The 25,897-nt window shown below is 38.8% G+C and overlaps 1 protein-coding gene across 11 annotated transcripts in view; it reads left to right on the forward strand.

Moving 5' to 3' along the window:
* Positions 1–1,807: 1,807 nt before the first annotated feature.
* The window catches only part of LOC124143154 (rho GTPase-activating protein 190-like), a 101,823-nt gene continuing 77,733 nt past the window's right edge, over positions 1,808–25,897 (forward strand). For 10 of the 11 annotated variants that reach the window (XM_048386185.1, XM_048386192.1, XM_048386187.1 and 7 more), the window contains exon 1: positions 1,808–2,063. The gene's annotated coding sequence lies outside the window, so the exon portion shown is untranslated. Of the gene's footprint in view, positions 2,064–4,627; positions 4,645–25,897 lie in introns of those variants that run through there. The other variant, XM_048386186.1, reaches the window with a different exon arrangement.

Consider the following 25,897-nt stretch of genomic DNA (forward strand, 5'->3'; position numbering starts at 1 on the left):
GCTTTATTCAATATCCTAACAAGAGCAAATCTGGCTCAAGTGCTGACAGTTTCAGATTTTCTCCCAAAGGTTTGAAATATCGGCGTTACGCATATTTTAGTTATGCTTATGTATAATTTTTTAAATCCAAAACTTGTAGGTGGTAAAATTAAATAAATAATTCAATCTTGTCCACAATTTTCATTTTTAAGTGCGACAAAGATGGTATTGTCATACCTTTTCTCATTGTTCGTTTCAAAACACTGATGAGCGAGTGAGTCTTGTGTTACGTCGCATTAAGCACTGTTCCAGCAATATCACGGAGAGATACCACAAATGGGCTTCACGCACTATACCTATGTGGGGTATCGAACCCGGGCCTTTTACACTCTCAAAGTGTTAATTACCATGCAAGTGACGAGCGTCCAATATGCCTGTGCTCTATGTCACCAACACCGTTACACCATCCGGGAGTCTAGAAGTCGGCTCAGGCTGCCCAAACTTAACGATGAACGCATTGCAGTTTTATACCCGGGGCGGTCGGGTAGCCTAGTGGTTAAAGCTTTCGCTCGTCACGCTGAAGACCCGGGTTCGATTCCCGACATGGGTACAATGTGTGAAGCCCATTTCTGGTGTCCCCCCGCCGTGATATTGCTGGAATATTGCTAAAGCGGCGTAAAACCATACTCACTCACTCACTTTAATAATTACCTTCGGCCCAGCAACGAGAATCACGAAAACGACGCCAAATTTATGCAAATTTTAATTATGTGTAAATCATAATGTGAAGATAATGACATGGCTATTTAGAGCCAAAGCATGTGGAGCAGATCATTGCATGTGTCGTATATGACACGAGGTAAGACAATCAGTATTTATCTGTTTAAGACACATTGAATCAATACTCAAAGGGGGAATTCATGAATGGGATTGGGCGCCCGCATGGATTTGTGAATGGGCGAAATACGAACGAATGAACGGCCGGGCTGATTGGTGCGTGGAAGGATGGATAGGTGAATGAATGAACGAACACATTGATTTTGTTTGGGTAAGGCAGTCGTTTCAGACTTTGACCTTTAAACTGTAATATAATATGTCTTTTCTAAGCACTGAGAGGCGCCACTTTATTACTAGCGTGCGCGTTCGCCTACGAATGAATGAAATCTATATTCAATTATATATATATATATATATATATATATATATATATATATATATATATATATACAAAAATGAGGTAAATGTTCACTCGGTGTACATGTAATATATAATAAAATAATAAAGTCCACGTTAGTCCATCATCTTCTTTATATCAGTTTCATACATAGTACTTTCGCTGTCAAGTTACACTGAAGAGCTGTCATGAGACAGCGAAAGTACTATGTATGAAACTGATATTTAAAGAAGATGATGGACTAACGTGGACTTTATTATATATATATATATATATATATATATATATATGCTAATGTGCAATGTGTCTATCCTGCTGTACATAACAGATGTGCGAGCATATCGAAAGAGCTTATCGGTCACGTTTTGGGGATTTCACTTTCAAGAAAAACATAATCAAAATAACTTAGAAACTTATCAAAAGGTATTATACTATGAGAAATTGTAAGTTTAATATTTGTTAAGGAATATGATCATGTTCAGTATTTTTCAATAGTTATATATATAGATAAAAATGCCCACATTCAACATTTAATGCTAAACATTGTTGTTTGGAACAAGATGTCTGGCAGAAAATTTAATAAAAATCAATTTTCAGGTTTGTAACACGAGACAAGGGAGGTAAGCGTTGCTGACATGATTCCTCCATCTTTAATCAAACGGAGCTAAACGGGCATTGACCGCTCCTTATGCCTGGTGAAAGCTGAGGGGAGAATCGCAACAAATTGTTTGTAAAATACTTAACAGTGTATTTCACGACCATCCTTGTATTTGTAAACACATGAAACAAATTCATTTGAGAGAAAAGCCGAACGTTCGTGTCTGGAATGAGATACGAAACCAAAATGTGTAGCTCCTGACTTCCTAATTTAGCATTCTGATCGACATTCAACATGGCGAGAAAATTTGAGGTAAGATACTGTAGGTTAATTTTACAACATGTGTGATTACCATGCTGCATTATGACCCGATTGCTGAAAAAATATCGGAATTATAAATTGATATACCTATTCAATGTTTGTATGTCGTCCGTAGTGATACCATACTGGCGCAAAACGTAGAACATCACCATGCTTGATAATTCGGTTTTCTGTGCTGAAATGATCTTATGTCATGATACGAATCCTAAAGAACAATATTACGGATACTGTCGTATTTCTACACTCATGGATGGTCTTTCTGTACCTTTGTGGTCGTCGTTCCGGTTGAAATAGCCTCACTGACTGATTTAAACAACAGGGTGCCTCAATACGAGAGTAATCGGTTGCCATTCTAAGATTTCAGTGCCAGCCTGTTGATCAACGTCGTTTCACCGATGGCATCTTACATTCGATTCTGTAGAAAAAATACGCATCAGTTTGTTTAATAATCATTTACGAGGAATTTTGCAATACGATCATCACAAAAGTGTGAGGTTATTCATTCTTGGTGTGTTTGTGTGATGGGATGTTCGTCTGTGGCACTGTTGTGATGCACTGCTATCGTAGACAATGGATGACTTACGTTGTGAATATACATTGGCATATACCAATTAGGAGGATTATTTTTATGCTGTGATAATGTAATACACAAGTGTAGACAACTGCTTTCATTTCACCATGCAATGGTCATGAATCTTGCTTCAACAAGGTATCGATGCAGGTGCATGTGCCCTCATTTCAGCATGTAAAAATATGAAATCATAGCACTATAGTGCCTTTACGCATTTGGATTTTTTATTAAATTTGTTATTTGGGTTGATTCTATTAGTCTGATCCATTGGTGTTATATAATATTTCAAAAATAAACAGTTGTGGAAAAAAATGATGATATCTCATACCTTGACCTGATAGTCAAACTCAAATTACTGTGTTAGTGTTGGCATAGATGTATTTTCATTGTGTATTGGTTGGTAACACGAAAAGTCAATGATGGGTGGATCTTGTTTATGCTGACACTGCACAATTTCAACAAGCGATTAACTGAAATGATTATCAGTAACCTTATCCAATTCAATTATGATAGTGTGGATGTATGGCATTTGTATTAGTCATCTCATTGTATGACAAATTCAGCCTTTCAGCATTAAGGAAACCAAATGTATTTACCATGTTTATGTTATTGTTATTTTGACCTTACCACTAAAACAAATCATGTCTATTGAATTTCTGCCAGGCATCATTTTCAGAAAACTTTTGTGTGTATTTACATGGTAATATGTACCGTTAAGTATGACCATGATTACGGGAAGAGGATAGTATTCTGTAGGTGGCAGTGGAGTTGCATTGTCTTCCGATATCGAATGTCTGGAATCGACCCCTCTCATGGCTACAAAGTCAAATTCTTGTCCCCAAATCTCTAAAAGCACCTGAAGACTACATACACTAATATTCTGAAAGAAGTTGTACAGGGAAGAGGGAAATGTCGCATTATGTGTTTCATATGGATGGAGGCTGAAGCTAAAATGATTCAGCAGTGCACCATGTTTGATTTAGTCATCATTGAATCAATACTGTTCCCAATTTGAAAAGTGAGTGTCCACATACAGTTAGTACTGGTACAGTGTATATAAGTCAAATATTCTTCTCGATCATGCACTGTTGGCTTGATCATTGGATATAAATAGGTGAAAGTGAAAATAATAACCTTTTCCCTGTTGCTATATCAAAATATTGATTTATCGTTTCCCTGTGAAATAATATGCCATGAGACTTTGACACAAAGATAATCAGTACTGTGACAGGGTAAGAACATTTTCCCCTCAGCACTTGCCTAAAAACAATCTGATATCAGATTTTGAAATTACATGTGGCCTGTGAAGTTTGCTGTTTTGTAATTATATGTTTTTAACATTAGGTTTGAGAAGAGGACCCCTTGACAATTAGGCTTAATTGTAAACACTGCATTTAGACAGGGGTGCTGATTGGAAATTTCAGTATTGATATTGATATGTTAGTATCTAGGTTAATAATCAGATTAATTATTCTGTGTGCTTATAGCATTGTATAGATATTTATCTGTGTAGACCTGTAATTTAATACAAAATATGACTTGGCTGATCCATTAAATGTTTAAAATTGAGTTTTCAGCCTTCTCCTTGTCCATCATCACAATGATAATGTTAATAAATGTAAATGTTTCTGTGGCAGTAAATTATTAATCAAGTATCAATGTTCATAAATATGTATCAAAACAGTATTGACAAAAACATCGCTGATACATTGACATTGCAATAAACAAAAACATCCTTTCATACAGTAGAAAAAGGAAATGTTTACTGATCTGAAGAGGACATTTCAGAAATGGAGAGTGTCAAATGTTGTCCCTGGTATCATATTGTCCCCGGTCACATATTGTGACATAGGTGTATCATTACAGCCTAAATAGAGGACTGAGAGATCCTGCATCATTGTGCAAGGCCCCGGGAGGAAGTGGAGCAAGGACTGCTTATTTTCTATATTACCTAATCTGGGAAGGGTACCTCTGCCCACTGAACATGTCTGACATTTTGGGGTGAGTTTTTTGTCGGTGTTCATTGTTTTAGTAAGCATGGTCGCCACATGCAAGTGTGGGATGCTTCTTCCTCACAAGACCTCATTGTTGTGAGGAGGAGACACTTGGTTGCAGGTTTATGTATAAGGACACATTATATACCACTCCGCATCTGCTGAAGACACTGAGATATTTACTACTGTTAAACTCAACTTCCCGAGGTATGTGTTCATGTTTAATTAGCTCGAATGGAAGCTGAACATGTGTCAGTTCCTTTGCAATAAGGAATACGATTTCAGTGTTCCCGTTTACTGGTAATTACCCGTTTTTTACTGGTAAAATTAGGCTTGGACCGGTAATTCAAGTGACTGTAAGTCCCTGTGGACCAGCAAATAAAGTACTTTTAAATCTTTGTTGTTAAACAAAACATCGGTGATATTCATATAAGTACATTTTTCGAACAAAGTCAGCTTTTCTGTGACCATCAGGGTTTAAACTTGTCTATTTCTAGGTTAAATATCCAGTTGTAGCGACTTCGTCTCGAAATATTAAAAAATAAAGAAGAAATTGTGACTGAAGTTTGTGTGAATGACATAGATCTAACTAAGTTACTTCAGAGATGACATCTTTGCACTGAACATGAAGTTGAAAGAATTAAAACCAAATAATTTTCATACGTTTTTTTATTTGTTTAAAGTTGGGACTGGTAATTTTTAGAGTTGCAGGTCCACAAGGACTGGCAGTTTCAAAAGCCAGCGGGAACACTGATATTGTATGAAAACATCGCCAAGAAATCAGGGGCATTCAACCTGCAGCCTTAACTCACAATGCTCTTTGAAAATTTGAATCAGATGGATGTCTTGTTCATTAACAAAAAAATTAAAACTTTGGAAGTTCTCAGTCTGAAAAATTGTCTGTCATAAAAAATGAACACTTTGTCTCAATATGTTTTTATATTTTCTATTGCTATTTTGCTATAGGTTAAATAAACCCTATCAAAACTCATTTAATCATGAATAACAGAGAGCCATTGTTGTCAAGGATGACAAAGTAGACAAAACATTTTATAGATAGCAAGTTCTTATTATACTGCAAAAGCAACGTTTCCTGCTTGACAACGACATACGCCGCTATTACACAGAAACGCCACTATTTCAGTATAATAATGAAGTTATTATCTATAATGTTTTTGTCTAGTAAGTCCAAACATGAGAGAAAAGCAATTATCTCGTGCATCTCTTAAGTTTGGTACTGTTGTGAATTGTATATTCCTTTGATTATTTGTCTCATCACAGTTAAGTAAAAGGTCTAAGAGGGGTTAACCTCCTCATGAGATTGGATGCAATGGGTTGTGAACATGTGCAGGGGCCACCCAGGGACATGTCTCACTTGGCTGTAGACCCGTGAAGATCCGGGATCTTCAGCAACCCATGCTTGCCATAAGAGGCGACTCAGAGGATTGGGTGGTCAAGCTTGCTCACTTGGTTGATGCATGTCATCCTATCCCAATTGCGTGGATCGATGCTCATGATATCAATCACTGGATTGTCTGGTACAGACTTGACTATTTATAGACCGCCATCATATACTGATATAGCTGGAATATTACTGAGTGCAGCGTTAAACAACAAACAAACAAACACCTGGCTGTAGTTTTAAGGGGGGCACGGGTGGCCCAGTCGTCTAAGGCGCCGCGATTCGCTGTGCAGAGTTGCGTCCCTTGGGCACGCCAGAAACCTATGATTGTGGGTTCGAATCCCGGTTCGCCCCAATTATGTTTCTAGGTTTGTCAGCACCATGCCGTGCTCGTGGGTTTCACCGAAGTAGTAAACGTCTGAAACCTGCATCACTTCGGGCTTTCCTCCCACATTAAGCTGACACGCCGCGATATGACTGGAATAATGTTAAAAGCGGCGTTAAACCCAACTCACTCACTCACTGTAGTTTTAATTTTAAAGGTTGTTGTCCTTTTCACTAGTTGCACACTGGTGGTTGTGTTGAACCCTGCTTTAGCATGATATAATTTTAGAGGCACGTATATTAGAGGAAGAAGTTATTTTAGGACATGTATGATGTTAAGTATTTAGTGTTTGGAATGGGATTTCAAGAGGTATTCAGCTCAAAGAATTATTCTCCCTCTTTATGTTCAAGATTTCTTGAATCTTATCGTTGATGTGGTTTTTTGGAATGCTTGAAATTGATTTGATGATGTACGAAATGAGTCTAACGTCCAGACATTCATGCCAACAGATACTCTGATACCTGTAAATACTCTACTAAGCATGGTATGGCATGTCGTATAACACTAAATGCTTTATTAGTTATAGCATTGCTCAAAATAGTTTCGTGCACCTGAAGGTGACAATTTTCTTTGTAGGTTTAGATATTTTACTTTCTTTTCTTTTTTGTTTATCTTTCCACAATTTGTAGTGTAGTTCATGTCAGATATGGCTGAGGTTTCTGACAAGTTTTGAACAGAGCCCATGATTTACAAGCAACAGGAACTGGCCATATCAGCTTTTTAGAAGTTTTATTTAGTTTTCAACGTCACTGTTACTTTCCAAAGTACTCACTCGCATATCTACGTCTAATAATCATGGCTATTAAATGAATGGCATCATTGTCAAGGCAACATTCATTTGAAAAGAAATGATCCCTAGAACCCTGTGCACCTGTTGATATCTGGGTGAAGATCATGAGGATAGGCCGGGTTAGACATGACTACTTTGCGTTGAGTCGTCATTTGAAACTAGTGCCATAAAAATCAAGTAAGCTGCTTTCTGTTAGGTTAATGTTAACATGTTATTCATTTCATTGGTCGGTCAGATATGCATATCGAGTTGTGACCAGTGTATAAAGATGCGTATCGCATCATGGCATTCAGTATCATTGCACCCTGCACACTATTATGATGCCAAGTCGCTTATATCCTGCGCAGTGCGGGGTTATATATTATATGTATAATATTATATATTATAGGGAAATCCCGAGATTGCAGTATTTGGATCTTGGGACTCCTTAAATTTGAAAAAAAAATTTAACCTTGACAAGACAAGGACTTCTTGACTTACAGCTTGTTTTCAAACACTGCTCTGGTATTAATACAATATTATTTCCCAGTAAAATTGATTGATGTTCTCCATGTTCACACTCCCAGAATGTATTTTGATGTACCTGTGTTTAAATAGATCTTGACAGGCTGACTAATTCAACCCACCAGCGGTGTTTGTAGAAAAACATCTGAGAGTATGTTTGAAATAGGCTCCAACTCTGTGACTCTGTTTGATCGTCGTTTACCTCGTGAGTGTCGGAGTACAAGCCTGTTGGGTTTGGGGACTATAAGATCAGCACTGTGTATGCATGTACACAACATGATCATTGTATATAGCGTGTTACACCACAAGCCCCATCATGTACAAGTGTCTGTTTATTTCATGTCAATGGCAGTGTTCCTTCCTGTTTGTAGCAACTGTCCAAGCGTGACATGTAGCCACAGTTATTTCATTGATCATGTGACTAATTCCCTGTGTGCGAACAACCATTCATGACTAACTCCTTCATATAAGGGTATTTTAATTTTTTGTTTTTCTCACCTCATGAGCAACCATGTTTTTTACCTCTATCTGCCTGTCTCATGCCCTCTCCACTTGACCTCAAGGGGGAAAAGTGTTTTTAAAAAATGATTTAGAGTTGAAATGCTAACATTCACTGCAATGTTACCAGGGATTGACTTAGGCCGCTATTCAGCTGTATTCTCGCATACTTGTCATATATGTCTCATCAACATTCATTCAGCGCGATTGAAAATAGCGTACTTCTTTCAATAGTTTATCTGCATTTACACTTTCATTTTCACCTACAAACACAAACACAAATTAGCACATGGCAAACACGCCGCCTTCTGCAGAAAATAAATGACTTAATTGTTGCTAATTAAACAAAAGGGTGAACCTGGAGCAATAGTCATTGTATAATTAACTGAAAAGTCCATATTGATAAGATTTCATTTGATACGGTCAGACTCCCGGTCTTTGATACACTACACACTACAGACGGACATAAGACAGTGAAATTGATGAAGGCACTGGAATGTAAATGATATAATTTTTGCCAACAAACTGTAACACCATTTATGACAGTCACTATATCATGTCATCACTCTGAATATATTAAATTACGATCTTAACAGACGTTGTCGAAGACCTAGAAATTGTTTGTCCACTGCATGCCACTGAAATGAACAGCTGATGGTGGTAAACATCCCTTCTAAATGATCTATAACTGTTCTCACAAATAATTCCTCCTAAAGTTGACAGTGAACAGAAATACATAAATATTAATCTAATTTCTCCTAAAGTAAACAATGAACAGAAATATAAATACTAATGCATTTTTAAATATTCACAGTGGAATAATTAATGTTTGAAAATATCGGAGGATATATCCATATAATCTAGTAACATTAATTGCAACATAATTCGAGTCACAAATACCGAATATCAAATACAGTTTCCACTGTGTGAAGACAAAGTGTCTCTGAAAATTTGCAAAATCTCATCACACACCAAAACATCTCATTGCTTTTGGACTAGTGTGGATTTTCTTTCATAGGTAAAAATTACCAGGATAATCCTTGTGTTACTAAGTCATGTAAATGTGAAGAAAATTCCCCAATGATATCATCTTCTACAGTGTTTTGGCTTGCCTTGACCTCATCACTGGTGGAGAACTTGATTGTAGGTTGTGTATGGTAGTGTTGGGTCATTATCATTGATATTCAAGGTCTTTAATTTGTGTTATGCTGGGTAAGATAGTTCTGCAGCAACCTAGGCTTGTAAGAGGCGGACTGAATGGGTCAGGGTCAGGGTCAGGCTTTGTGACTTGGTTGGTTTCATGTCATCGTATCCCAATTGCGTGGATTGGTGCTCATGATGTCAATCACTGGGTTGTCTGGTCCAAGCTCGATTATTTACAGACCCCTGTCGTATAGCTCAGGGTTAGAAACTAACAGTTTTGGTCCACTAGTCCTTACAATGATAACATATAGCAAAACCCTTAAAATAGGTCAATTTCTAGTCCTTAGGATACCTTTACTGTTGGGCAGTTTTGTAAGGACTAATGCCAATTTCTAACGCTGTCGTATAGGAATATAAATAATAAAAAAAACAAATGTTAAAAATTTGACTGTTTTGCGATTATTAAGTCATCTGGTACCATTTCAAATTTGATGGCCTCAAAATGCAGCAAAGTGCAGCAAAAAAATGCTACTATTCCAGACAGCAGCTTTCAGGGCTTGATGTAGCTGTATTAAACAAGCACCAGTGTGACCTGTTGAAACATGCAACCTAATATTTATGTCTACAGGCACCAAGTGCATGCCAAAATTTTCAAAATTGTGTCTATCCCTTACTTGTCCACACAATATCATCCTTTGAACACATTCAATAGAACTAAGATTTATTTACCATACTACATCAGTAATCCCGGTGCTATGTGTACTTTGTCATGCTTTTTTGGGCTTTACGTCATCAAACTGCGAGTACTTCCAAGATTGTGTGCACATTTTAGCTTTGATAAATTAATGGGACCAGAGAGGAACCTGGTTTGGGCTGGTGCAACAAGGTGTTAATGTCAGCGTGCACCTGGTGCAAGTTCAGTCAAATTCTTCCAATCAATCCCTGGCTTTTCACTCCCACACTGTTCGGAAAAGCTGTATGTTTTTAAACCCATGGGGTGGTTCGAGCTCACTTTCATTTTCATAACACTGAGTAAAATGGTTGCATTGGCTGATTTGATAAAATATATAATCTGGATGAAAGGATAACCTGTTTGTTTTGAGTTGACAATTGTTCCCAGGCAACTTTTGTATTGAGCTCCAGACCAGGAATGTTTTCTCTCGTTTTCCACCATCACGACATTGTCTGTGTTCTGTGCCCCCAGCATGACCAGCTCTACTTCACTACACTGGGAGACCTGTCCTTAGGTTTGTCTGGAAAAGGCTTCTACCGACATACTGAAATTTTATTTTGCTGAATAAAGAAAAAAGTAAAAACATGTTGAAAAATACCCAGACCTTCCTACCCTAATTTGGGATGGACTGAAGTCATGGAAATAGGAAACCGTTTTATTTATGTTTAGCCTGACATGGTTGTCGTCCCCTTATGAAGACCACAGACTGATATTTCCATCTCTGTATTGAGTAATGAGTGGGACGTATCGGTGATGAGTGCAGTAATGTATCAGGTTCTGCTGTTATCTAGAATGTACCGTAGTTCCCCTACATTGTAATGAAATGAGTGCAGTGATGTATCAGTTCCACTGTTAAGTGGGATGTACCGTAGTTCCCCTACACAAGTCCCACATTGTAATGAAATGAGTGCAGTGATGTAACAGGTTCCACTGTTAAGTGGGATGTACCGTAGTTCCCCTACACGAGTCCCACATTGTAATGAAATGAGTGCAGTGATGTATCAGGTTCCACTGTTAAGTGGGATGTACCGTAGTTCCCCTACACGAGTCCCACATTGTAATGAAATGAGTGCAGTGATGTATCAGTTCCACTGTTAAGTGGGATGTACCGTAGTTCCCCTACACGAGTCCCACATTGTAATGAAATGAGTGCAGTGATGTAACAGGTTCCACTGTTAAGTGGGATGTACCGTAGTTCCCCTACACGAGTCCCACATTGTAATGAAATGGGTGCAGTGATGTATCAGGTTCCACTGTTAAGTGGGATGTACCGTAGTTCCCCTACACGAGTCCCACATTGTAATGAAATGAGTGCAGTGATGTATCAGGTTCCACTGTTAAGTGGGATGTACCGTAGTTCCCCTACACGAGTCCCACATTGTAATGAAATGAGTGCAGTGATGTAACAGGTTCCACTGTTAAGTGGGATGTACCGTAGTTCCCCTACACGAGTCCCACATTGTAATGAAATGAGTGCAGTGATGTATCAGGTTCCACTGTTAAGTGGGATGTACCGTAGTTCCCCTACACGAGTCCCACATTGTAATGAAATGAGTGCAGTGATGTATCAGGTTCCGCTGTGAACTGAGATGTTCCATATTTCTGTTCAGAGTTGTGTCCCTTGGGCACGCCAGAAACCTATGGTCGTGGGTTCGAATCATGCTTTTGTTTTTAGGTTTGTCAGCACCGTACCCGTGGTACATATCTGAAACCTGCATTACTTCGGACTTTCCTCCCATGTTATGCTGACGTGTGATATAACTGGAATACTGTTCAAAGCGGCGTTGAACCTAACTCACTCACTCACTCACTCAAACACTCACTTCTTGTTTCCTTGTCTGTCTGTTTGTTTGTTTGTTTGTTTGTTTTTCTCCGAATGATTGTTTGATTGTATTTGTTGTTAAACACCGCACTCAGCAATATTTCAGCTGTATGACGGCGGTCTGTAAATAATCGAATTTGGACCAGACAATCTAGTGATTGACATGAGCATCGATCAACATTATTGGGATCGGTGACATGCATCAACCAAGTCAGCGAGCCTGACCACTCGATCCTGTTAGTCGCCTCTTATGACAAGCATAGTCGCCTTTTATGACAAACATGGGTTGCTAAAGACCTTTTCTAACCTTTTCTAACCTGGTTTGCTCTCTCCTTGTAAGTTGTATGTATCGTGACATGAGATGTCTTTGGTTTTGACATCCCCCGTTATCCAGTATGTTTAGTTTTTATTCCATTATGATAAATAACCCTTGACACACTCAGCACCATAGCTTTGTTTTTCGCTATTTTTCTACATTTCCTTAACAAGGAACTATGGTAATAGTGTATCTGAATCTGAGAGTAATTAGCAGTGATTACATTGCTAGTGACCTTGTGGTACAACAGTGCAAGTTAACAGTGAGAAATAACAGCCGAGTAATTTGTATTAATTAACTCAGCATTTACAGGATATTGAACTCCTGTCATGGGGTTACGTCATAATTGTCTTCTTTGCATGTAAGATTTGGGTTAATCTGCCTGATAAAATAGACAGTTTATCACATTAAAGCATTGGTTTCTTAGTAATTGATTGGCAATGATTGTCATGACATTTCTATATTCAATCTGTGGCCATTATTTTTATATTTGTTGGATCACTTTTTTTAGTCAGTCAAGCATCACTTTCTGTCTTAACTGTGTTTAACTGTACAGATATTACCTGTAGGATGGGGTGTGAATGAGAATAAAATACATGAGTTCACCATCTCTAGCATCATTGCATGCTGGAAGCTTTGCTTTTTGTTTTTTCTGGAAGACAAAGGGAGTTAATTCGGCAAAGTCGGTGTATCAGGACAAGGGACATAACTAGATTTATTATGCGAGAAATTTAGCTGTCTTATTGGCTGAATGATTTGGCGAAATATTAATGTCAAATTGAGCATCCTAAGGTTATTGATGATTTTTACACTAAATAATCTCAAAATAATTTTGTGAGTACGCGAAAATCATGAAAACAAAGGGTGTAAATTTGAATTATTATTTTTACCCAATTTTGAAAAAACTTCAGTCAGCGGACCCATCCAACAAATATAATGTCTGAATCTGAGATTTCCATGGATAGTAAACTTTGGAGAGGTTAGTGCTATGAAGAAACCAGTTCATCTCTCAGAAGACTATATTTTACTAGTGTCCTCAGGCTTTGCCTGTAATATTTAAGGGCAAAACTGTACTTTATCACATGACACATGGGGGTAAAGCAAACTTTATTTCTTAAGTGACTGATTAAAAGAGGAACAAATAGATTATACGCTATGATGAAATCTTAACCGATGCCGAGAGTGGGCAGAAACTTCTGAGACCAGTTCCTGGAATCCAAACTCAGACCTCCTGGTGCTTGTAATTATTTCTCAGTGCCCTATACAGTGATAACTTCAGGCGTGCGGGGTCACACAGGCGTGAAGAAATTCAAGGTCACTATGTACACTTTGTAGGCATGTATTTATAGGTTCCCGGCAGGCTGATTTTGACAATATTTTCATGCAGCTGTGGCAAACATTAGATATGAGTTTTACCAGCATGCAAGTTATTCTGTGCAAGAGAAGAGACTTTAAAGGTTTATCTAATAGCCTATGGTGTATGTCGGGTTCCCTGTGGCTCGAAATAGACCCAGAAATACTGTTTGCAGAATCTTTGACAGGAGTTGTATTTCTGATAGCGTGGAGAAGATTATTGGAGTGAACCAGACCAGTGCACTTCTAGTCTGGAGCTCAGTCGGCTTTGCTATTGCAGGGAAACTTAAAAAATGTACACTTGCATCTATCATGTATGTATTGGCAGTGTCTTGATCCAAAGGGTACTTGGTCAGGATTTGTTTTGGGGTTTTGGAATCTGATTGCCGAATGCGAGTCCGAATTTCCGAGTCAACTTTCTGATAAAAAACTGTCAATTTTTAATATCAATTGTAAAGATTTGATGGTAGAATAATAAAATCATTATGCTAACAATGTTAAAGACTTTTTATAAGCAATAATTTAAACTTTGTACTGCCATAATTTACTCAAGACCAATAATTAAGTCATTAAGTGTGTGATTGTATCAGTTGATATACTGACCCTGACAGTCTGACCCAGACCAGATGATATGAGAGTGTGAGGCATTATACATGGCTGCGTGGTCCTTGGCGGTCTTTGGTATTTGTATCAAGGGACCCCCTAAACCTCTAAGTTAAATCATTCAGGTTATTTTCGAACACTGTATGTACGGTATTGTAGAAATATTTCTGACTTGCTGTATATCAGTATTCGCTCACCATGCTCACTCATTCACTCCAACCTTGCATGTTGAAACAATGATGGCATTTTTGTTTAGGCCTCGTTTTATCACGGACCTTCTGACATAAAATACTGAGAAAAAGTAAATAAATTAAAATAAGAATTATCATTTATTAAATATATTTTTGTCACTCACAAACTGAAATACTTTTGTAACAGAATAAAGAGATATATGTCTAGAAGCTTGCAACACAGTAACAAGATGACTTTGCCCTTAAAGCCTCCACATGCCGTGACAGTCCAGTGTTGGTAGTCACTCCAACCATGTCCGGGTGCCTTGGCTTGTCATGTGACTATGCTTGTCATGTGACTATGCTTGTCATGTGACTATGCTTGCCGTTAAAGACGACTATGCTTGTCGTAAGAGGCGACTAACGGGATCGGGTGGTCAAGCTCGCTGACTTGGTTGATGCATGTCATCTATCCCAATTGCTTGGATCGATGCTCATGATATCAATCATTGGATTGTCTGGTCCAGACTCTTATTTACAGACCGTCGTCATTTAGCTGGAATATTGCTGAGTGTGGCGTAAAACAACAAACCAACCAATCATGTCTGATGTTTTGATATTTTTACATAGTTTTTCCCTACCAAACTGAATTTACTGGAGAAAATCCGAAAACCAACAAGTGTCTAAATGATAGTTTGGCAATGTTCATGGAAAGGTTGCTGCTTCAATGTGTGCTACAGAAGCTTGTTGTTGTATGGAGGATCATTTTACTGTGAGGAATAGGATAAATGGGGAACCGGAAAATAATGTTCATTGTTTTTCTGTATTGCACAAGGAATGCATTATCATACGCAGGTTACTTTTGAGTGCATGGTTTTAATTGGCTGAAACCTGCAACCAATGATAATAAAGGAAACAAAACAAGGAAGTTGTGTGTATAAAAAGAACTGATGATATCAAATTAGATGCTAAGTTGAAACTCAGTGGAGTTATGTTTTCTTGTACGGTAAGTACCATGGATCCTAGCCAAAAACACAACATGACCAAAGCATTCTATTTTGACTTAATTTTAAATATATATAAGTATGTCTCTAATATGTTCTTAATCTTGATAAAAAAGTACTATCCATGGTCTCAGCTGATTATCATACAAGTACTATCCATGTTGTTAGGTCCCAGCTGATTGACCATACAAGTACTATCCATGGTGTACCGTCTTTATTTGATTGATCATACAAGTACTATCCATGGTGTTATGTCTCAGCTGATTGATCATACAAGTACTATCCATTGTGTACCGTCTTTATTTGATTGATCATACAAGTACTATCCATGGTGTTATGTCTCAGCTGATTGATCATACAAGTACTATCCATTGTGTACCGTCTTTATTTGATTGATCATACAAGTACTATCCATTGTGTAAGGTCTTAGCTGATTGCATTCAAGTACTATCCATGGTGTTATGTCTCAGCTGATTGATCATACAAGTACTATCCATGGTTTTTAGGTCTCAGCTGATTGATCATACAAGTACTATCCATGGTTTTACGTCTCAGCTGATTGATCATACAAGTACTATCCATGGTCTCAGCTGATTGATCATACAAGTACTATCCATGGTCTCAGCTGATTGATCATACATGTACTATCCATGGTCTCAGCTGATTGATCATACAATTACTATACTTGGTTTTAGGTCTTAGCTGATTGATTATACAAGTACTATCCATGGTCTCGGCTGATTGATCATACAAGTACTATCCATGTTGTTAGGTCCCAGCTGATTGACCATACAAGTACTAACCATGGTGTTACGTCTTAGCTGATTGATCATACAAGTACTATCCATGGTTTCAGCTGATTGATCATACATGTACTATTCATTGTGTTAGGTCTCAGCTGATTGATCATATAAGTACTATCCATGGTCTCAGCTGATTGATCATACAAGTACTACCCATGGTGTTAGGTCTCAGCTGATTGATCATACAAGTACTATCCATGGTTTCAGCTGATTGATCATATAAGTACTATCCATGGTTTCAGCTGATTGATCATACAAGTACTATCCATGGTCTCAGCTGATTATCATACAAGTACTATCCATGTTGTTAGGTCCCAGCTGATTGACCATACAAGTACTATCCATGGTGTTACGTCTTAGCTGATTGATCATACAAGTAATATCCATGGTTTCAGCTGATTGATCATACAGGTACTATCCATTGTGTTAGGTCTCAGTTGATTGATCATACAAGTACTGTCCATGGTGTTACGTCTTAGCTGATTGACCATACAAGTACTATCCATGGTGTTACGTCTTAGCTGATTGATCATACAAGTACTATCCATGGTTTCAGCTGATTGATCATACAAGTACTATCCATTGTGTTAGGTCTCAGTTGATTGATCATACAAGTACTATCCATGGTCTCAGCTGATTGATCATACAAGTACTATCCATGGTGTTAGGTCTCAGTTGACTGATCATACAAGTACTGTCCATGGTGTAATGTCGGGTGGTCAGCCTCGCTGATTTGATTGATGCATGTCTTCGTATCCCAATTGCGTGGATCGATGCTCATGATGTTAATCACTGGAGTGTCTGGTCCAGACTCAATTATTTACAGACCGCTGGAATATTGCTGGAATATTGCTGAGTGAGGCGTTAAACAACAAACAAACAAACAATAGGTCTCAACTGATTGATGATGAAGTACTACTGAATACTGATGAAGTACTATCTATGTTGTTAGGTCTCAACTACTCATGCCAGTACTAGATAATTAGAATTATCGTTATGATTATCAATATTAAAATTGTCTCCTCGTGAAATTAAGTATTCATTTACCGAAACAGACTTGATATTGTCAATTGCCGAAGAAGGAAAGCTGTGTGCTGATCATGTTTGACAGACTGAATTCACTACATGCTATACCTGTACTATTTTCATAACTCATACACTTACCAACTGATCAAAGCAAAACGTTTGTAATCTGTTTCATTGATTTAGTTTCATTTTCATTCAGTATTGTTCCGTGACATTATGTGTGAACTGAAAGGAAGCTGGCACTAACCGGCAACTCATTGTTTACAGCAACCAGGATCAGAAAACAGTTATTGACACCTTGAAACAAACCTTAGTTGGCGGAGAATGGATACATATTTTGGATTCATATTTGTTGTAGTTTGACTATCATATGTCACCATATTGTTTTCGCAATCAAAATAGCAAAACCATGTTTAGCCTTAATAGTGACTCGTCAAACCGTTCCATAAGTAAAAAGGGGGCACTGGTGCCCCTGTTGTCTAAGGTGCCGCAATTCACTGTGCAGAGTTGCGTCCCTTGGGCACGCCAGAAACCTATGATTGTGGGTTCGAATCCTCGTTCGCCCCGATTATGTTTCTAGGTTTGTCAGCACCATACCCGTGCTCGTGGGTTTCACCGAAGTAGTAAACGTCTGAGACCTGCATTACTTCTGGCTTTCCTCCCACATTAAGCTGACACGCCGTGATATAACTGGAATACTGTCAGCGGCGTTAAACCCAACTCACTCACTTACTCCATAAGTAAAAAGTATCTGGCAATATACCAGAATGGTGTATCCTACAACCATGCTTATAGTAATAATATTGAATATATGTAGTGTCTGCGTTTCGATACTATTTCCTCCAATTATTGCATAAAAACAAATTTAAGTTATATTATTTGGTATTTATAACTGAATCAATGGTCAATTGGGAGAAAACATGTGTACAGCCGATTGCTATTTCCAGCTAATGTTTATGAGAAAAATACACTCAGTAATGTTAATCTCTGCAATGGAAATGGTAAATCATCATGTCTAGTGATGTTTAATTGCAAATCTCACCTTGTCATTGACCAATGATTTTATCTCCTGTTCGCTCACCTGAAACGATACAGTGTTGTTTTTGACTGGGCACAACACATGTAATATAATTAACTAGGTGAGACTATGCCGGTGTATAACACTGTTTTTGTTATGTCATAAATGTCCACACAGTAATCCATGCATAGATGTTGCACCACTAACCAGTGACATGAACTATATTGATTTCTTTCGGCCCATTTTGCATATTTGCTCAAAGTTACTTCTCTTATATATTGATAGTTGATTGATATTTAGTTAACGATTATCGATCTCTATGATGTATATAGAAAGCCAGCCCTATCATAGAGGTAGGGTTGGGCAAGTCATGAAGTGTCTACTTGCCAGATCTCCATTGCTGTTGTTGTGCAGCAGGTCACTGAGGCTGGGTTAAGTGTTTACCTGACATTAATCGTTTTTGCATATGTGTTTACTATATCTGTTACTGGCACATCACCTGAACAAACAAATGGATCAGGTGGTCAGGCTATCAATCTCTTCAAAACACCCCCCCCCCCCCCCCCCCCAAACACCCTTCTATCCACCCTACCCGTGAAGACCTGGGTTAGAATTGGTCTTCAGCAACCCATGCTTGCCGATAAAGGCAGCTATGCTTGTCGTAAGAGGCGACTAAGGGGATTGGGTGGTCAGGCTTGCTGACTTGGTTGATGCATGTCATCGTATCCTAATTGCGTGGATCGATACTCATGACATTAATCACTGGATTTTTTGGCCAGGACTTAATGATTTACAGACCGCCGTCATATAGCTGGAATATTGCTGGGTGCGGTGTTAAACAACAAACAACAACTTCTATCCACCCTCATACTCTTCTTTTCCTGGCACATTACTTGCACAAATGGTTCAGGTGGTCTGCCCATGCTAAAATAATCATAGCAATCACTGATTTGTTTGGTTCCTATTCGATTGTCTATAATATTGCTTAGTTAGCAACAAACCTGAATTTAGGAAAATAAATTCTGGATGTAAGATGGTTTTATGAAACTATGGTACGGTATCCTCAGCAAGTATGTTGGTATCTGTGCACTGGTGTGTCACAGTAACCTGGCTCGCCTCCCGAGATGGGATATACCAGTCCCTGGTGTAATGTGTTGTGCAGGAGATAACACACAGCTGATTCGGAATATGCTGTTACCGTAGGTTATCTTAATTGAAATTGATGTAATCGGATCCCTTGAATGGAGGACACTGTGCGTTGCTTTTGATGATATTTCTTCAGAGTATTTTTTCTGTATTTGATATGAAGGCATTCCTTAGGAATTATAGATTTGTATTGGGGGGAAAAGGAAATATTTTGAACAAAATATTGCATTTGTTGTTCTTCAAGATACTATAATGTAGTGAATCTAATGGGTAATCAAATCTGAAAAAGGAATGTTGATTGTATGTATTTCAACCTAAATTTACATGCTGTGTTTTTCAGAAAACAGCTGACAGTTTTAACAGTATGAGTGTCAGGGGTTAAGGAGTGTCAAGGGTGTATGTGCACTTTTTGATCTGACAAGTTACAGTCGTGTGTTAGCATAGTTACATAACCTGCTACCAAACTCCTACCCATCATTCTACCTATCTCCTACCCATCCTTCTACCTAACTCCTACCTATCCTTCTACATAACTCCTACCCATCCTTCTACCTAACTCCTACCTATCCTTCTACATAACTCCTACCAATCCTTCTTCCTATCTCCTACCCATCCTTCTATCCATCCTACCCACCCTTCTATTCCACCCTGCTATCAAAATACCCATCCTTCTATCATCCTACCACCCTGCTATACCACCCTGCTACAAAAATACCCATCCTTCTATCCATCCTACCACCCTGCTACAAAAATACCCATCCTTCTATCCATCCTACCCACCCTTCTATACCACCCTGCTACCATACTCCTACCCACCCTTCTATACCACCCTGCTACCATACTCCTACCCACCCTTCTACTCCACTCCCTTACCCACCCTGTTATCGAAACCATACCCACCCTTCTATCTATCTTACCTACCCTGCTACCGTACTCCTACCCACCCTTCTACTCCACTCCCTTACCCACCCTGTTACCGAACCCATACCCACCCTTCTATCTATCTTACCTACCCTGCTACCCTACTCCTACCCACCCTTCTACTCCACTCCCTTACCCACCCTGTTACCGAACCCATACCCACCCTTCTATCTATCTTACCTACCCTGCTACCGTACTCCTACCCACCCTTCTACTTCACTCCCTTACCCACCCTGCTACCGAACCCATACCCACCCTTCTATCTATCTTACCTACCCTGCTACCCTACTCCTACCCACCCTTCTACTCCACTCCCTTACCCACCCTGTTACCGAACCCATACCCACCCTTCTATCTATCTTACCTACCCTGCTACCCTACTCCTACCCACCCTTCTACTCCACTCCCTTACCACCCTGCTACCGAACCCATACCCACCCTTCTATCTATCTTACCTACCCTGCTACCCTACTCCTACCCACCCTTCTACTCCACTCCCTTACCACCCTGCTACCGAACCCATACCCACCCTTCTATCCCTCCCCTTATTCACCCTGCTGCCACTCCGTCACCTGGCTGCCACTCCGTCACCTGGCCGCCACTCCGTCACCTGGCCTGTTGACCTGAGCTGGCAAATGTACACAAACACTCATCACATGTATACACGTTGTTACAGTATTTATTTAACTGTCTCTGAGTCATTATCATTAATAAACATGTTTTAACACCATAAATATGAAAGCATTGTTAAAAATGACAGAAACATGTTTGCTTTAACTCGTTCTGTGTCAAGTACATGGTGACTCCGGGACTGTTTAAAGTATTGTGTTCTTAACATTCCAAAATGGTCGATGAAGCAAGAGGTCTTGCAACTAGTAGGTCAACCTGGACAAAAGAACTCATTCAGTTTTGCAATGCATCCAATTGTTTAGTGCAGTGGTTGAGGTATTAACTCTAGATACTTGAGGTCCAGGTTTGAATTCCCACATAGCCAGTGAAAGAATTTACATAGTTAACACAATGTAAGCTGGTTCTGACGTGACAAGTCATGAGATGTCCTCATACCGTAGTGATAGTGAGCACTAAGTTCTGATTTTAAGAAGATTGTGTCAAGGCCTAGTTGTAAATGAGCTGTGAACTACTCGTGGGCTGTCTGTTGACTCACAAGGTCTACTTCTGTCATGACACCTAGCAATGTGTGCCCACTCGGAATGAGTTCACCTGAAGCTAGTGCTGCTTATTGGGTGGAACTTCATCACTGATCCATGGTAACGATCCACGAAATTTACCTTTTTTATGGGTTTTGCTGTTTGTTTCATTATAAGAACTAGTGGACTAAAACTGTTAGTTTCTAATGCTATAAATCTTCACAAATAAAAATACCAGCTTGCATGATCATCAGAATTATGATTATTGATGATTTTAATTATGTAAATTGTTTCGATTTGATAGATTAATTGAATATTTAAGATAAAAGATGAATTTGAAAAATATGTCTAGGCAATATCTGTTGTCTTTTGGATGAAGGTTAGGCCCTGAATTATTATAGCTAGATCACAAGGTGGTGTATCACAATGGACACTAGTGGATTAACTATCGTTTGTGATCAATCATGGTAAATTTATTGTGTGGTAAAGGGCAAGAATTACACAGGTGAAATCCAAATAACCAACACAGGTAAAATCCTGTGACCCACACAGGTAAAATCCTGTGACCCACGCAGGTGAAATCCTGTGACCCACGCAGGTGGAATTCTGTGACCCACGCAGGTGGAATTCTGTGACCAACACAGGTGGAATTCTATGACGCACACAGGTGGAATTCTGTGACCCATGCAGGTTGAATCCTCTACCCCCCACACAGGTGGAATCATCTACCCCCACACAGGTGGAATCCTCTACCCCCCACACAGGTGGAATCTTCTAACCCTCCCACACAGGTGGAATCTTCTAACCCCACACAGGTGGAATCCTCTACCCCCCACACAGGTGGAATCTTCTAACCCTCCCACACAGGTGGAATCCTCTAAACCCCCCCCCCCCCCACACACACACACACACACACACACACATGTGAAATCCTTCTACCCCCCACACGGGTGGAATCCTGTGATGACCCACACAGGTGGAATCCTGTGATGACCCACACAGGTAGAATCCTCTAACCCCCCCACACAGGAGGAATCCCATAGACCCACTCAGGTGAAAACCTGTTACCCTCACAGGTGAAATGGTGCGTACCCATACTGAATTCCTGCCAGGACCGTCCTCCTGCACCTTGACATCCTACAGTACAATGTAGGTATTGCGTCATCGTTTGCTCATTCCCAGTGAAACAATCTGCATTGTGAGACTGTCAATTGTCCCGGTGCTGTATTGATGAAAAGGTGTGTCGTCTAGAGACTTCTAGGCTGCCGGGCTGAATCATCACACCAATGATGGCGGCCTCGTATTGCATATTGAATCATAGATTTTTACTCTGCTAATTATTCATGTATCGTTCTTTCATATTCATGGTTGATGTATCAGGACTACTCGAGCATATCGTGTAATGTGCATACTTTATGGAGTCTTGTTTTTGATGGGTAGGGATTGAATATCTTTCTTATTCTATAGTAACATGGTTAACTGGACATATTTTATTACATTACAAGCACTTATAGTCGATCCCATCGCCAACCCTCATCTTGGTCCTAGAGGTTAAAGTCTGTGTTTGATGAGTAAAAACCTGTCTGTGATAATTGTTGTCTAGAATAGTAGTTGTTTAAAATAAGTCATCATTATTTGCATGTCAAAGGATTGTACTATGCCTGCTCAGAAGTCAATATTCAGTCACTTTTTCACACTGGCATTAAAGTAGACATGTAGCTGTACAGCATTAGGACAGCCATGTTATGCTGCTTGACCGATCCAGCTCCCAAGTATTCAGCTTGTTCCCCACAGAGAGACTAAACCCTGTTTTCCCATGGTTTTATTGCAGCTTCCATCCCCAACCCAGCTGTAGAAACTGGCACTAGTCCTGTGGTCCTTGCCAAACTGCCCAATAGTTAAGGTATTATTAGGACTAGTAGAAATTTGCCATTTTTAAGGGTTTTGCTGTATGTTAACATTATAAGAACTGGTGGACTAAATTTGTTTGTTTCTATCACTGCAACCCTTTTGCTTCTGATTATGAAGGATAAGTTTATGGTACTAGCAAGAAGATTATAATTTGATGAAGTTGAAGGATATTGATTGTGGTAGCACACAATACACAATAATGACTTTTATTCAGACAGCCATTGGAATGTTATTGTTAAATGAAGCGTGGATTTCACTTTGTTTGAACACTGACTCTTCTATTCCTCGGAGAAGAGCCAGGTAATTATGCGACACCATTGCATACTCTAATATTCACGACTTTCATTGTTAAAACGTGAGAGCTTAGGATGTTTGTAAGAGATGGAATTGAGACGAGATGTAATCGATATGTAGTAGGTAGTGAAACAATGTTAAAGTAAGATCAACCCTGATGCATTAATTATAACCTGGTGTTCTGCTGTTGGGTAGAAATGAATCTGAGTGACAAGTCAGCTGTGAGTGTTGACAATGTTATGTGTTAGTGCATGTATGACGTATCAATACTGACGGGTGGTAGGATAACTATGTACTGGCATGGTGGTAGGATATTTAAGTGGTATAGAATAACTAAATACTGGCATGGTGGTAGGATATTTAAGTGGTATAGAATAACTAAATACTGGCATGGTGGTAGGATATTTAACTGGTGGTAGAGTAACTAAATACTGGCATGGTGGTAGGATATTTAACTGGTGGTATAGAATAACTAAATACTGGCGTGGTGGTATGATATTTAACTGGTGGTAGAATAACTAAATACTGGCGTGGTGGTAGGATATTTAACTGGTGGTAGAATAACTAAATACTGGCATGCTGGTATGATATTTAACTGGTGGTATAGAATAACTAAATACTGGCATGGTGGTATGACATTTAACTGGTGGTAGAATAACTAAATACTGGCATGCTGGTATGATATTTAACTGGTGGTATAGAATAACTAAATACTGGCATGGTGGTATGATATTTAACTGGTGGTAGAATAACTAAATACTGGCATGCTGGTATGATATTTAACTGGTGGTAGAATAACTAAATACTGGCATGCTGGTATGATATTTAACTGGTGGTAGAATAACTAAATACTGGCATGGTGGTATGATATTTAACTGGTGGTAGAATAACTAAATACTGGCATGCTGGTATGATATTTAACTGGTGGTAGAATAACTAAATACTGGTATGCTGGTATGATATTTAACTGGTGGTAGAATAACTAAATACTGGCATGCTGGTATGATATTTAACTGGTGGTATAGAATAACTAAATACTGGCATGGTGGTATGATATTTAACTGGTGGTAGAATAACTAAATACTGGCATGCTGGTATGATATTTAACTGGTGGTAGAATAACTAAATACTGGCATGCTGGTATGATATTTAACTGGTGGTAGAATAACTAAATACTGGCATGCTGGTATGATATTTAACTGGTGGTAGAATAACTAAATACTGGCATGCTGGTATGATATTTAACTGGTGGTATAGAATAACTAAATACTGGCATGGTGGTATGATATTTAACTGGTGGTAGGATAACTATGTACTGGCATGGTAGTAGGATATTTAACTGGTGGTAGAGTAACTAAATACTGACGTGCAGGTATGACATTTAACTGGTGGTAGGATATTTAACTGGTGGTAGGATAACTAAATACTGACGTGCAGGTATGACATTTAACTGGTGGTAGGATAACTAAATACTGACGTGCAGGTATGACATTTAACTGGTGGTAGGATATTTAACTGGTGGTATGGAATAACTAAATACTGGCATGGTGGTAGGATATTTAACTGGTGGTAGAGTAACTAAATACTGACATGGTGGTAGGATATTTAACTGGTGGTAGGATAGCTAAATACTGACATGGTAGTAGGATATTTAAGTGGTATGGAATAACTAAATACTGACATGGTGGTATGATATTTAACTGGTGGTATGGAATAACTAAATACTGACATGGTGGTATGATATTTAACTGGTGGTATGGAATAACTAAATACTGACATGGTGGTATGATATTTAACTGGTGGTAGAATAACTAAATACAGCTAGTCCTGTAGTCCTTGCCAAACTGCCCAATAGGTAAGGCATCATAAGGACTAGTAGACATTTGTCATTTTTAATGGGTTTTCTATATGTTATCATTATTAGGACTAGTAGACTAAAAATGTTACTTTCTACCGCTGATTAAATACTGACATGTTGGTAGAATAACTAAATAATGGTGGTAGGCCAATTAATAACCTGTAGTGTGTTTTTTTATCTTTATTTAGGAAGTCATATAACATTTTTTGTCTTGGCAGTGATATCCCACAAACATACAAGGATATAAAACGTTCACTTTTTATCCTTCTAAATATGAGATGGGTGTAACATCTATTCTTGTAACATGATCTTTCAACATATACATTTGTGGTGGTGAGATGCATGGTGATATGAGACAGTTATACCATGGAAGGATGGAGCCGGTTATCTGCTGATTGGCCAACACTGTAGA

Source organism: Haliotis rufescens, unplaced genomic scaffold, assembly GCF_023055435.1.
Source record: "Haliotis rufescens isolate VD_foot unplaced genomic scaffold, xgHalRufe1.0.p SCAF_6, whole genome shotgun sequence".
In the NCBI taxonomy this organism is placed as follows: Eukaryota; Metazoa; Mollusca; class Gastropoda; order Lepetellida; family Haliotidae; genus Haliotis; species Haliotis rufescens.